The sequence below is a fragment of the Balearica regulorum genome, chromosome 1 (assembly GCF_011004875.1).
Source record: "Balearica regulorum gibbericeps isolate bBalReg1 chromosome 1, bBalReg1.pri, whole genome shotgun sequence".
Classification (NCBI taxonomy): domain Eukaryota; kingdom Metazoa; phylum Chordata; class Aves; order Gruiformes; family Gruidae; genus Balearica; species Balearica regulorum.
The window spans coordinates 9,298,863-9,313,758 of record NC_046184.1 but is presented as its reverse complement, the minus strand read 5'-3'; positions in this window follow the sequence as shown (position 1 = coordinate 9,313,758).

Below are 14,896 nucleotides of genomic sequence, written 5' to 3'. Positions count from 1 at the left end.
CTTGGCAATAGCACTTTTACCCTGAGTTATGTGTTAAAAAAAACAACTATCGACATTTTATTTTGAAGAGTTAAGACACCCAAAAGTTTTACTGGCAATGACTAAGTTGTTGAATATTCCATTTGGAACAAGAAAATAAGACCTGTATTTTGAACAAGAAAAAAGATATGAGGAGACATGTCTACACGTGCAAATATACACGTACAGCATCAAAATCTCTGTTTACCTCCATCCCTCTGCAGGGAGTAGTCTTAAAAAACATCCCAAGACCATTCAGTAAATACAGTTAATTAAAAACTCTTTTTGGAGCCAAAGTTTCAAACTATGCTCATTTGTAGTAATATTTATTACAGAGTTCCCTTCAGAGATGCCAGATGGATATGCGTTAGCACACATGGAACTGCTCAGACAAAATATCTTCTCCAAAAGGTAAGAATTTGACTGTATTCTTAGACTGATGAGACAATAGAAGACTCAGGCTGTCTTGGAGATGACTGAACTAGTCTGGAAATACATTTCTGAAACAACACAATAAAGAGTAAAGAACACATATGATGCAAGGCTGATTAATGAACATCTGCTCTTGGATTGTACAGTTTGTGCTTTCACTCAAATATCTCAAAAAGTACTATACAAAATCTGAATTTTTACAATGTATTTCAGCATATTGTGTCTGCAATATGTCACATGTACAGATGCTAAACCTCTCTGGGATTTGTTTGTCAGAGAAGCCTTGGAGCTGGATTGCAATGATGAAATGGAAGTGCAATTGCAATTGGAAAATGTAGGCTGATCATGAAAGTGCAGTTGGATAGTGAGAAAAGACTTCATCAAGCCATATGTATTATATGAGGGCCACCAAAACGTCACTTGAAAGGTGACGGAGAAAACAGACATTCCTGAGGAACAACTCATCTCATCCCATATACATATGGGATATATATAGCTAGGATATGTATAGGCTAGTCAGCTGAATCATTACCTTACAGTGATGATTTCTCTCCATTAACAGTGGAAGAACACTCAGGTGGTCAGATCTTCTATAGATATCTAAACAAAGTATATCTAACAACAAATTAGATGAGACCCACAACACCTCATTTCATTACTTCCAACAAGACCAATGCCAACTGTAGTATCGGTTATGTATTTATGGCTGCAATGCTTTTGAATGAGTTGCCTTCAGAGAAAAAAATGCCTTACTGCTGTCATCTACTAACAGCAAATTTTATTAGGAAGGGACATTGTGAAAATCTGACTTCAAAGACCATGATGAAATTTTTACCCTGCACAGTGAAAGGAAGATTTAATTCCTAGGTTCTAGCCCTGAAAATGTATTACAAATAATGAAGTTTGAAACAGGGGGACTTTTTATCTACCTTTCATCCATGGCAAGTCATTCCATATTTGTGTGCCTACTTCACCATTTCAAAAGCAGAAATTACTTTTCTCCTGTGGGTGATTTTGCAGTTTTTTGGATGTTGGTATTCATACTTCAGAAACACTTCCAGAAAATAGCTAAAACATGACTGTGCTGTAATCTTGTTCTACAGCTTTATTCCAAAGATATAATTTGTTTTGAAAATCCTTGAATCCAAACAGAAGCGATAATTAATACTAGAGGAACTCTGTGCAAAGTACTGTGGATAGTGAAATACCATCTCTTTCCTCAGGATCTGGAAAAGCAGAATGAAACATCTTTGTTCTTTTCAATTTTATTGGGTGCAAAATGTCATACTCTATGTAATCATTTAAACAGAAATGTTAGAAAAGTTGCACATGGTAACTACAGAGAAGGATCTGAAGGGTGTAAGATCCAGGCAGCACATGCTCACCTCTTGAAGTCACGATGTGTTTGCATTAAACCTGTCCTCCACAAGAGGTTGGAGAAGAATTTCTCCTGACGAAAAACATCATACATTTACCCTTATTCCCACAAGGAGTTTTGCAAAGGAATCACTGAATCCATTCCTAAGATGTAGTTGACTCTAAACAGTGGGTTAGGAAGTGAGAAATCGATTACAAAATTTGAGGTACCTGTATAATTATAAGATGGACCTAAATAACTATGGCAGGAGTCTTATTTAAATAGGCATTACTCGTAGTATCTAACATTAAATCTGAAGCCTTTGTGCTTTATTCTTTTAAGAGCATACTGGTATATTTAATGACCCCTGTGCTCTGGCAGAACAAATTCCTGAGCAGTGAACTCTGCTTTTGATTTGGTTCAGAGTGAAAAATGCAGTGGTTTTTTGCTCCTTTTTATTAGAGGAAAAAAAAAAATCGCTTTGAGAGAGCTCTTCTGAGGTCTAGTATTGCATTATATGTCCCATACATATGCAATGACCTTCTGGGAGAGAACAATATGTTCTTAAGTATTGTACAAGACTGGGCACGTGGTCAACACCCAGCTGAGGATCAGAAAGAGCAGAAACGTCCTGCACTTGCTGCTGTACTTCATGCAGGCAACGACACAACATATTTAGCAGAGGCTCTAGTGCAAGCAATGGAGCAGAGGTCACTTTCTTGAAAATCACCTGAACTTTCCCCTGGTTTGAAAGCCTGGTACACAGGGAACTTGCTATAAGTGCACCAATTTTGCTTTCCATAGTAATGTCACTGTTCAAATGGCTGGGGAGATGGGAGGGGCTACGGTGAGCAAGCAACTGATTCATCCAGCTGTAACATGGGCTCTGGAGGCACCTTGCTTCTGGAGACCCAGCAAGCTGAAAGCGAGAAGGTGAAAAGAAGGTCGGTGAGCAGCAAGACTAAAGATGAAGAATGAACAAGCACAAGGAGAAAACCTTGATGATAAACAGAGACACGATTTGTCACTGAAGGATCTTCAGAAAAGCACAGCAGTGGATTCTTTTTTTCTGTTATCAACTAGTGTCTCGTGAAAAACTTTTGTAACCCTTGGTCAGTGAAACCTTTCTTGTAGGAGCTATTTTTTCTGTGACAGTCTCTCAGATCATAACCTGAGACAGTGTTACTATTTTAATGAGAGCAGCAAGAGGTAGAAATTAAAATTAAAATTAAAAGGGATAGAAATGAAGGTGGAAACAACATTCAGACAGAGACTTTTCATTCTTTGATGTTTTGATAGAACGGAAATCAGAAGATGTAAGTGTAGTTCTTGTTAGACAAACTCAGAAAGCATTAGAATAATTTTATTTAGCCTGACGAAAGTATTGGAAAAAGAGGGATCAAATTTTGTTTACCACAAAGCAGTATCTACAGCAAAAAGAATGCAATAATACATCTCTCTACTAAGATGCAATTGGAACACATAGAAACAGAAAACTGAGTGAAGCCAGAGAATGAAAGGAAACAATTTTTTTTATATAAGTTGGTTTGAAAGACTAGCTTAATTTACATTTCCTAAACATTTTCTTTTTTTCATTTAATGCTTGCCGCAATGCATATTTTTCTCTTTTAAAACAGAGGCTTTTGACCATTTAAGCAAAACTGATTATACTGACCTGCTGAAGCTACGGATTCTTTTAGGCAAGCTGGCTTGAAAACAAAGCTTCCGGGTTTTTTCACAGATTTTAGATTATAGAATGTGTTTCTATTCTGATGGAGAAGGAAACCAAGTCAAACCTGGAGAAGCTTTTTTTTGGAGGTGGGGGAAGGGATGCAAGGAGAGTGGGAGGAAGAGGAAAGAGAGGCCCAGAGAAGAGCTGCCAACAACGTGAAGAACTGAGCCTCATGTTCCTCTTCTGAATCGGGCAGATTGCCCTGAATGCTGGCCTATTTCGGTTTGGCATTCCTACCTTAAAATTAAATCCTGAACCCAAGACGTCTGTTCAACAAAAGTTTTGTCACTTCAGAGTAAGAGACAGACCAAATTATTTACTGTCAGAATTTCTGTTTTGGGGATAATAATGTTTGTTTCAAGCTGTGTTGAAAATCAAGATAATAGCCTTTAAACACTAAGGATAATCCGTAGATTTGTTTCATAGCAGAGACAGGCAGAGGACAGGAAAGAAAGAGGTATTCAAACATTCAGAATACAGCTTGTGACTTCTTCAATGAAGAAGTTTACTTACATCAGCTGTATAAACTCTCTCTATGGCTGCTTGGACAAAAAAGGCATCTTTTGTGAGAAATTTGTATTTTGCACACTGAAGTGTTTATTTCCCCCGCCTAAACGACTACTTCAGGTGAAGGCATGTACCTATCAGGTATTCACAGAATCATAGAATCATAAAATGGTTTGACTTGGTAGGGACCTTTGAAGATCATCTAGTTCCCCCCCCCCCGCCATGGGCAGGGACACCCTCCACTAGACCAGGTTGCCCAAAGCCCCATCCAACCTGGCCTTGGACACTTCCAGAGATGGGGCATCCACAGCTTCTCTGCGCAACCTGTTCCAGTGCCTTACCACTCTCATAGTAACGAATTGTTTCCTGATATCTAATCTAAATCTATCCTCCTTCAGCTTAAAAGGAGCCATTTAAACCCGGTGAGGTGCATCCCATGTTTAATTACCCTCTCCTCCCTGCATAGTCAGTGATGACTTTTCTGAAAGTCAGTTTAAAAGAAAAACCTAATTTAGATATTCAGAATAACCTTTTGTAGGAGGATAGTCCTCTCTGTAGGTAAAACAGATAACTCAGGAAGACTTTGCTAAGTTAAATATAGTCCTTCAGTAGTTTAAATTTAGATATCTTAAAAAAAAAATTACAGAACCATGGTCAAGGTCAAAACAATACATGACCAAATGGTTTATTTCAATGCATAGTACATGGCAAATCCAGGACTGAAACCCATACATCCTGGCACACAATACTTTGTTTTTACCGTACAACTATCCTTTCACTCTGTATTACTTTACAACATACATAACTAGGCTCCCAGCTGGAGTTAAATCTGCAACGAAATGTGTGTTTGTTTATAGTCAGAATGTAAAACAATCCCTGCCACTAAAGCTGCACAAAGATTTCTGTAAGACCTCTTTCAGTTCCCTGTACCTCTCTGTTTTAATTTTTCCTTCTGGAATAGCTTGTTTCTTCTCAGTCCAAGAAATAGTCCCAAATGATTTTTTCCTTAGCAAATCTAACCTTCAAAAAAAAAGGGGGATGGATGAAAAATAGTCTATTTTACATTATTAGAAAAGATTACCACTGAATTTCAAATACATCATGACTGCAGGAGTTGGATGGTAGACAGTTTAAATGTAAAAGGAAGGTCAGAGACTTGGTGGAAAACAAGTGCAAACTGAATTATATGTCAAAGCTTTAAGGACATATATCTAATACATTTTGTATGAATGTAGTAGATTTTGTAGAGTAGTTTTTAGATGATAGAATCACAGAATCACAGAATCACAGAATCATAGAATGGTTTGACTTGGTAGGGACCTTTGAAAATCACCTAGTTCCAACTTCCCTGCCATGGGCAGGGACACCCTCCACTAGACCAGGTTGCCCAAAGCCCCATCAAACCTGGCCTTGAACACTTCCAGGGAGGGGGCATCCACAGCTTCTCTGGGCAACCTGTGCCAGTGCCTCACCACCCTCACAGGGAAGAATTTCTTTCTAATATCTAATCTAAATCTCCCCTCCTTCAGCTTAAAGCCATTCCCCCTTGTCCTATCACTCTGTGCCCTTGTAAACAGTCCCTCTCCAGCTTTCTTGTAGGCCCCTTTAGGTACTGGAAGGCTGCTCTAAGGTCTCCCCAGAGCCTTCTTTTCTCCAAGCTGAACAACCCCAACTCTCTCAGCCTGTCTTCATAGGAGAGGTGCTCCAGCCCTCTGATCATCTTCATGCCCTTCCCCTGGACTCACTCCAACAAGTCCATGTCCTTCTTATGTTGGGGCCCCCAGAGCTGTACGCAGTACTCCAGGTGAGGTCTCACAAGGGCAGAGTAGAGGGACAGGATCACCTCCCTCGACCTGCTGGTCACATTTCTTTTGATGCAGCCCAGGACACGGTTGGCTTTCTGGGCTGCAAGTGCATATTGCTGGGTCCCGTTGAGCTTCTCATCCGCCGGTATCCCCACATCCTTCTCCTGAGGGCTGCTTTCAATGCATTCATCTCCCAGTCTGCATTGATACTGGGTATTGCCCCGACCTATGTGCAGGACCTTGCACTTCACCTTGTTGAATTTCACATAATTCACATTGGCCCACTCCTCAAGCTTGTCAAGGTCAAATGGTAGCAATTAGTCATACTGGGGGATTTCAGACATTGCAGAGCAGTTTCTTCATAACCAAGCTACAGGCAAGTAAACATCTTTTTTCCTTGTAGAAAATTTGCATTACCTGCAAGAAGAAAATGCCTCCCCACTCTCTCCTGTGAATCAGAGTTGTAGTAGGAATGGAGCAAGCAGCACTGTGAGGATGGAACATTAGGGGCAAAAGTTAGCTGCTACTCCAGTTCTAGGAGTCAGCAAACATCAGAAGTGGTAAAGCTTCATTTTCCCAAAGATCTGTCTCCCTCCATGTAGGATCAGCTAATAGAAGGACTGGGTCCTTTGGCTGTGGAAGGGAGCATCTGGCACCACAAGAAGGCACTTCCACCTATTTTGTCACCATCTCAGTGTATAATCATAGAGTCACTTCTGTCATTTCAGTGCTGTCCTTTCTCCAGACTACTGTCCAACATTTGCCCAGGAAATGTAGCTACAAAGTGGAATTGATCCTTTCCACCACTGCACAAGCCAATAAAACCAGTGTGAGCCTGACTCTGACACACTTGGCTAGGAAACAGCAGTTAAAAACAAAATGATCTTAGCCCTCCTGGCTGGGGCTTTGCTAGATGAGCCCGAACTGTTTGTTCCACAATGCTAACATGCAGCTTGCTTGCTGAGCAGGGAAAGCTGAACTTAGCACTGTTCTGCAGTGCATTGCCCCTTGATTGCTAGTCTCAGTACTCTTACATTCATTGCAAAGACAGCATGATGTATAGTGATTTAAGCCACCGTGCACACAAGAGGCTAATTGCTCTATGAATTAGGGCACTGGAGTGCACTCCAAGAGTGCTGGATACTTTTCGAGCACTTGGCACTTGCTCCCTATCTTGTACAGAGAAAGTGAGTTAATTTCTTCTTTCGTCTCTGTCAAATGCAGATAATACTTTTCTGCCCCAAACTGGAAACTAAGGAGAAGTTTGTTCTCGTTGAAGATATGCTCAAATACTGTTGCAGCAAGAATCAGAGGAGCACCAACAAAGAAGATTCCTCTGTGCAGACTTCAGCTACGTGGAGTAAATGAGGCATAATGTTATACTGAAGGGTAAAAAATGAAAAAAAAAAAAAAATCACAGTAGCCTCACTCATGAAATAATGCTCATCTTGGGTTCTGATGGATGAAGTTGTACTGCAGGAAATAGAGTGTCACACAATAAAATAGGATTGAAATACACTTGTGCAAGGGGGCATGTAGTTATCTGGCTTTTAAAGTAAAAGTGCTTCATGTTTATTTTATTCTCCTCAGCAACATTCATGTTCTTGGTTCTCTCCAAGTTGTGGAAGATATTTGACTGGAGGTGCTGAGTTTTTCAGCCAGCAGCAAAACCCCCAAATTAATGAAAATTTATTGTCTAATAGGCAAGGAAATGTGGTAGAGAATGAACTCTGGATAGAGAAGAAAAGGTGTAAATTTGCATATTGATTCTAGGTCTGCTTGGAAAAGGATACCCTATATGAAGAGACATTGCAATGCCCAGACCTATGTGACATTCTTCTGTATGAAGAGTAGTCGTAAATATTTTGAAGAAAGAAAACCTTAACTATGATATCATCCTAATTATTCACAGTCAGAGACATATATTCATGCTGGGTTGTAATCACATGGACATAGGTAGCCCAGTATAGGCTATCAATCACGTTCAGTGCTGTGTCTTCTAATCTGGAGGAGTGTAACTCAGTCAATGCAAGAAATAAGCCCATTTTTGTGTAGTCCCTGGAAACAGAAATAGGGGCTTAACAATAAAAACATACCATGAGGGAGAAGAGAACTGAAACTCAGAACTCAACTGTGTTTTTCTGAAAATTTGAATGAAGTTAGTTTATTCATTGAAGTAATTCTTTTTTAAGGAACACAAAGATACACAAAAAAATGTAAGCAGTTAAGAAGAAAATCAGAATTATAACAATATACACATTAAGAAATATCAAAATGCAATTGATTCAGAGTCGTGGTGACATGTCAAAGCAGGGACTTGAGATGAACTGTGCTATTTCATCCTTTTACCCTTTCTCATCATGCCTACAACTCAGATCAGTTTAGTACTTAGATTGGATTACGATTTTTGCTCTCAGCCCATCTAAGGGTTTTGCAATTTTATCCATTCATTTTCCAAACAATGTCCATTTTCAGATAATTATCTGTAGTTCTTTCAGTGTAGTATATACCTCCAGATGTTTTCTTAGAGTGATTGTTTCATACCACTTATAACCAAATTTTACTCTGTATTACTCTGAGGTCAAATACAGCATTCTTCTTACATATTTATTTATTGCTATGAATGAAAGTTTTAGATACACGGGTAGATCAGGAGCCTGACCTTGCAAAAATAAGAGCATGAGTAAAAACATACAGCCATTTGCAGTGCAGCTTAGGCATTTGTTTCCTGATTCACTGGCAATGTGGAAAACAAGAGTACCAGCTAGGTACTGGCTGAGGATTACAGGTCTTATTACAAGCCCTATTTCCAAATTGCTGGAATGGTCAATGAGTCTAAAATACTCTACAGAACATATTTACTTCTTTTCTTTGCCAGCTGCAAGTTTCCATGTGCTCAGTCTGCCAGTCAATATTTTTTTTTTTTAACTCTATTACTTCATTAAAATACTTATAATATTTTTGGTTTGTTATATTTATTTTCATTCTTTAACTATGGTTCTTGCTCTAGCATGACCTTTGAGTCTGATTAAGCTTCTGCAATTATTATTTTTTTGTTCAAAGGCATTTTGACCAATGCCAGATTTTTTTTTTTTTTTTAAAAGGCAGACTCACTTTATGCTTTGTTTACAATTTTCTCACAAATATAAGAAAACTAAAGCATTACTTTCTTCCTTCTTCTATACTTTTCTAAGTCAAAGCTGGAAAAATGAAGAAGAAAGAGAGTGTAAAACATTTTTTTTAAAAAAATCATCCAGTTGTTACACAAAATAGTTGCAGATACATGTTTCAAAATTCTCAGTGAATACAACATTTTTGAATTAGCTCTGCTTTTTCTGTAATGCAGGAAAAAAGGCTTAGTGCCAGGTTACACTTGTATTTGAATTCACTTGAAGATATTACCCAGAAATCCAAACCAAGTGTGATTATTGATAGTCTCAGCGTGTGTAGTGGAAGACAGCTGAGTGATAATAGTTTTCTATATATTATGGTATCTCATCAAGTAGTATGGTACCTCATCAAGTATTATGTGTATTTGCGCGTCATGCTACTTCTCTCCAGCATGCCAAAAAAACATCTTGAGTGCTTTAAGATGTGAGCGTGATGTGTGTATTTCCTCTTCAAAGAGCATGCTTTCCTCATTAACATGAGGAGCAGTTATACATGCGTGGGGAAGGAATCTAGTGATCTAGGCCAGGTGGAGCTACATGGGTTTACAGATTAACACTTACTATACTGTACCGTTCACATTATCTGTAGCAAAAAGATTGCCCTTCTCAGAGAGGACCTGCACAACCGAGGAACAAACCCAGCAAATCAGCATGAAAAGCAATAGCTTTGAAGCATTAAAATCGTATCCCTTTGTAAATTAACAGATTGAATGCCCTGTGGAGGTAATATGACACATTCACCTGCAGCGAGAGATGTGAGTAAGGACTGAGTTCAAACACTTATCCATGTGCACTGAAACACCATAGACAACATGGAGTGTGCAGTCCTGCCATGGGGACATTGCTCCAGATGCCTAAACAGTCCAATCAGTGCAGTGGAGATATTCATATGTGTGACAAAATTCAGATCTCAGACTTTCAATATCAGTCATCGCAGTGGCTATTGCATACCCAAGATGCAAGAACAGAACTGGAAACTTAGGCTCTTCATGCAGGAAGATGGTACTGCAAAGAGCTTTTCATCCTCAGTCAGCTCAGTACAAATGCTCGGAAAATCCCCATGATAATGGCACGGCAGATGAGCTGGTTTGGAGATCAACATGTGGCTTCTTGAAGCCTGAAGAAACTGACAGCTGTGATCACTATGAATCCTGTCTTTTTTTGAATATTACAGAGGTTACAATGAATGTGTTGGAAGAGTATGAATCTGAGGGATGAAAAGTTTTAAGGTTTAATTTGCTGTGTTAGTGCTGTCCATGAGACCCTTTCAGCAAAGCCCAGGTTACTGGCCCTGTGTCAAGCTCTCAGCAGCAGATGTGCAACCCCTGGCTTTCCATCCTGGCTTTCCATCCACATACCATCACCTCTTTCCCCCAAGCAATGACAGTCCACAATATATCCTCCCCCTACCTCTGTTTCACTGGGGTGAAAATGGGGATCCAATATTTATGCTCCTATGTCTGTAAATTCCTGTGGCAAGTACTGTGAACAGAGCAACAACAAAACGCTGCCACCAGCAGATCAGTGTTAGCTGATTACCAGCCGGTGGGATAACTGCCCACGGACAGCATTGCCTAAACCACAGTGCTGGTGTGTAGATGAAGCAGGGAGCTGGCACCGAGGACTGTAGTTGGGAATGTTTGGTTTAAAGGATAATGCGTGGGACATATAGGCTACTGTTCCTGCTCAGCAACGATCCAGCTACTCTGAAAAGAGTGATTAGTTTCATCTCTATTCCTTGTTCACTAGAATTAACATAGAACATCTCTGTCCATATTCACTAATGTTATAGGGGTCAACATCACGGATATAATAGCTATAAAGTTTTCCTGGTTTGGCCTAAGTCTGAGAAGCGTTAGCAGAGAGTGCAAAGGAAATGACTCCTAGTTGAGAAGTGGAAACAGATGCCTATGTTCCTCTTTTGCTATCTTACATACAGGGAAATGTAAATTTTGGTCTCTGGACCGATGACTTCCCAGGAGCTTATACTGATTAAAGACAATGCTTACAGCAAAAAGAAATCCAGAAGTCTATAAACATTGATGTCTGAGTCAAAGCCACAGAAAGATGAGTATTAAACAAATAAACAAACAATAAAAAAAGACAAGTACAATGGCTGGCAAGTGAGGCAGACTGAATTCCATACTGCACACAACCCCACTATGAGGCTTTTGCAATAGGAAAAGGTGATGCAACAGACTACTTCTGGAGAACCCAGAGGAGGAAGAGGCCTTCTTCATTTCTGTGTGCACAAAAAACTCTAGTTTGTGCCTTTCCCACCTTCTCTGGATGGGAGAGAAGCCTCCCTGTGCCAGACGTTCAAACAAATCATGGCTTCGGTGCACAGGGTAGGTGCTGTTGCCAGAGTGTTTTGCTGCAGGACCGGAATATTCTGTGTTTTACCTGATACAAATAAACCTCTTTTAAAAGCACTTCAGTTACAGGAAAGGAGACAGCAGAACAGTCACTGTTGACCACAGATCTTCCCCACTCATTTTCCTCTGATCAAGGTAACATTCAGCTTTCTCTCCTCTTCCACTGAAAGAAGAGACTGGAAGGGATGCAGCTTGCTCAAGTGGCTGTAAATTTCATTGACTCGAAAGCCTGTAATGTTGTACTCGATCTGCGTCTAAACCTGAGAAGGACTACAGCTAACTTTCAGCGTTCAGGGACAGGCCAGGGACACAGCAACACAGCCCTGAGGCAGGCAATTCCAATGGACGTTTAAAGTGTACTAATGACTTATGGTGTTCAGAAATAGGAATAAAATTTCATGGGTTTGTATAAATGGCTGGCTTTTCCTTCCTGAAGACATAGAACAATTGTCATAATTACTCTACATTAGCTAGGTCTGGACAAAACTTGTCCGAAGAGGTATATTCAAAACTGATTTATGTGACATGATGTATGTGTCAGGAGATTCCTGTAAATTTAATTTTTAAAAAAGAAAGATTATTCATAATACTTACAGGCTGTATAGAGGTAAGGAACATAAAATCTTCTTTAGGAAAAAAGAAATTATCATAACAATATTAAAAAAAAAATGTTTTATGTGACCGACCCAGTGTAAAGTTACCCACACAATGTATCTCATATATACCATTTGTTGTTATATGTAGTTACACATATACAAAACATATTTTGTATATTCCATACAGTTTGAAATAGAAGCACATTTAAAAATATATTACGTATAGATTGTTTCTCAGTAATTTCTGAACAACAGAGCAGCACTAATCAGCCTAGCTCAAAGGATGCTTTTTTAAAAGCTGCTGTGGATCTCAAGTTGTGATTAGAAGGGAATTCCCATTCCCTGCAGTTTGAGACTCTCACATTGCAGGTAAGCCTGTGTTACAGACAGATACCCTTCATCCTAAACAGAAGATTCAGAAATAAAAAAGGAAGAGGCTTATGTTTCCTTGTTAAGAAATATCCATCATATAGGAAAAATCTCAGACACCACCCTGGTCTTGTGTTCTTCAGGCCCTATTCCCAACTCCCTCGCTTGTGAATATTTTCAGAGAAGTACTACAGTAGCCTAAAACTTCAGCACGAAGCAACTATAAACCCAAAAGCCATTCACTGGAATGCACTGAAAGTGAAGGAGCCAAAGGATGCGTGTCCAGGAAGATTGATGGGCTGAGAAAAGTAGAGCTGGATGCAGACGTATCAAAACCACATCGGAAAAAGAAGAGGAAACTGAGCAGATGTGTGGGCAGTCCTTGTCACAGACCTGCCATACCTGCCACGACAGGCAGCGCTGCCAAGACAGGCTGCAAACGCGGGTCCTCCCCTCCTCCTAAACACAAGCTGAAGGATATCTGACAAATCACCCTCTATGCCTAAAGGAACAAAGCATCCTTTACTGTGAGCTAAACGATACAGAGAGGCCCCAGAAGAAGGGTGGTTGAAGACAGACTAGTATTTGGACGCGTATAATTGAATGCTGTATGGATGCTAGTCGCATCATGTCTTGAACTGATATGATATTATGCTGTTCAATTACCCCATTTTTACCTGGAGGCCCATTGAGTCTGTTCTCATCATTCAGCAAATCTCTGCTTTTGTGCTCCTTTTACAGTTCATTTCTTGCCCCTCATTACTTCTTTTCAGAAATGAGGAAGGAGAGGGGAGAGGAGAAAAAAAAAAGCAAAAAAGAAAGCATATCTGGAAAATGCATTCACTTATCAATCAAATCTGAGCAGAAAGCCTTCAGGAAGAGGGGCAGACTGGAAAGTGAGGACACCTCCTATGAATCACAGGTCAAATTTCATACAGATCAGACAGATAAAGGCTGCATCTTCCCCATTGTAGTTAAAAAGTTCAGGCTGTCTCGGAAAGGTCAGTCACACTCCTTTACAGAATCACTGAAAAGGGGACATTGTGACAAAGTAAATACCCATCCTTCACAGATTTTAGTGTCATAAAGGCAGGACAGCCATATTGAAGATCTCAACTCAACAATCAGAGGCCTTCAGATACTATTAAGCAACACTTTTGTGAGGGATAGAAAGCATGACAGCAACTCCCTATTACATCTGCCATTTGTCCTTCCTGACATGCCCTCGTGTTCATCATTGTGCATTATGTTCAACTAAGGAAGACGGAAGAATTAAGTCAAGTCGTAAAGGGGCCTACAGGAAAGATGGAGAGGGACTGTTTATGAAGGAGTGTTTCGATAGGACAAAGGGTAATGGGTTTAAACTAAAAGATTATAGATTTAGTTTAGATGTTAGGAAGAAATTCTTCCCTGTGAGGGTGGTGACGCACTGGCACAGGTTGCCCAGAGAAGCTGTGGATGCCCCATCCCTGGAAGTGTTCAAGGCCAGGTTGGATGGGGCTTTGGGCAACCTGGTCTAGTGGAGGGTGTCCCTGCCCATGGCAGGGGGGTTTAGACTAGATGATCTTTGAGGTCCCTTCCAACCCAAACCATTCTATGATTCTATGATTTGGCTACTTCTGGATGCACAGATATTTGCTCAAGAGTTCAAAGAATTGAGTATAAAGAATGCCACAGATTTCTTGTGTTTCCATATTTTACCTCAGTCTTGTTTCATTCCCATCTCCAGGATGGCCTGGAATTTCCCTGGACCTCCTCTCAGGGAAGAACTTTTGCTCATGAGAACAGGGTGTTCAGAAACAGAAAAACAAAAGCCCACTCTGTTCAAGTTTAGAAGAGAGTATTTTAGATCCTGGTAGAGCAGGATAATATCTCAAAAACTGGAATTATGTGAACAGAGTAACAAGGTGGCTCTTCTCAAACTATGAAGAAGGAAACATGCTGCAGTTAGTTCAAAATAAAATCTCAGGCCTGAATTTCTTTAAGCCTTGTCTATGCAGTTCTTCCATCAGTAAATTACACCTTTTCTTATCACTTTACCCCTCCTGGTAACTGTTTACATGCAGCTTACAACATTATTGATATAAAAATGGAACAGTTCCTGGAACAAAAATGTTCAGTGCATTCTCTCCTGAAAACCCCAAAGTATTTATTGCCCTTACATTCAGCAGGGAGGAATCAAGCTACCAAAGAATGAGCTGCTCATGCAATGCTTCTCCTTAACGTTTTATTGACTAGAATGGAATTCCTCATTTTTCCTTCTCCCTTCCTCATCTCTCAACACAGCTTCTTAGGAGCCAAATCACTCAATCCAGCAAACTCATACCATCCCTAACACCTCCTCCTTTCTCTTCACACACTTAAACCTTCACCTTCTTATCACTTAGTGAGAACAATTTTTTAAATTTTCCTATAGGTTTTGAGAGTGATGAAACAAACTTGCCATCGGGGTTTGTTCCTACAGACTCTTAAATCTTCCAAGTATTTTCCTTTCATATACTGATTTTATATTCTGGATTTACAAGCCTTTTTTCT